We start from the raw sequence: 1,137 nt of genomic DNA on the forward strand, positions 1-1,137 counted from the left end.
GGCCCAAGCCGGTGGCACCGCCACGCCGGTGGCATCAGCATAACTGTGCACGGCAGGCAATATGCATTTAAACAGGATAATTTTTTTAAATCGCTCGAATATGTCACATTTACCGCAGCAGCTGGTGCCACTATCACCACAAGCCACACCCATGATGTCATTTAAATGTAGATGATTTTTAATGTCATGGGATGAAATAGATCTCTTTCAAATATGTGAAAAGTTATCTTTTCCTGCTCAAAATGTTATAAGTCCAGAAGGCCAGTATTTAATTCAAGGTATTTGTATAGTTCTTTTTTTACTTATTCACAAGTGATAGTTATTTGTGATAGTCTATGATATGAAAGGGGTAAATTATCATCATCAAGAGAGAAAGGCACACACACAAACTCACAGGGTGAGAGAGAGACCCCACACACACACACACCCAGGGTGAGCCTGAGAGTGAGGGGGGAGGGGAAGGACTGAGAGAGAGGCAATCTGCTCATTGAACAAGATTTACAAGATTTTAACAACAAAAAGAAATAAAATCTAAATGGTGGGAGAAAGTTTTTTTTACTTCAATCTCTGAAAACATTATTTTGAATATATTTGAAATCACAGATGTTGGGTGATGAGAATTGTAACTCAAATATAATTTAGAAAACTAGTCCTGTCTGAATAGTGATATGTCAGTGAGATCACCTCGGGGCGCGCACACCGTCTATGGGTGATGTCACGTATTTTGCGAAATGCGCAGTTAGGTGATGTGTCGCCCTCCACACGTTGCGAAACAGACTCCGAAATGGGGAAATGTAAATTTGCGGACTCCTGGTTGGAGTAGGATGAGTTTAAACAATGACCGCAGGGTTTTTCTATGGTTTTTCCTGCATAGCGGCCGCCTCCGTCACATTTCGTGCCACCTCCGTCTGTCGACAAAACTCAAGACAGGCAGTCACTTGCTCAGATTAGGCATGTCGTGGACGTGGTAATTAAATAATCATCAGAAATATATATTGTCACATGATCTTTCAGCAATCATTATTAGTATTTTATGATTTGCTAGTACAAAGTCATCTAAAGCCATTCCATAGCTGAATGTCTTTCCTCCGCTGTAGCTGTCCATCATTCTCCGTTCAGAATTCAAACTGCGCGTCG

The sequence above is a fragment of the Gobio gobio genome, assembly GCF_949357685.1.
Source record: "Gobio gobio genome assembly, chromosome: 2".
In the NCBI taxonomy this organism is placed as follows: Eukaryota; Metazoa; Chordata; class Actinopteri; order Cypriniformes; family Gobionidae; genus Gobio; species Gobio gobio.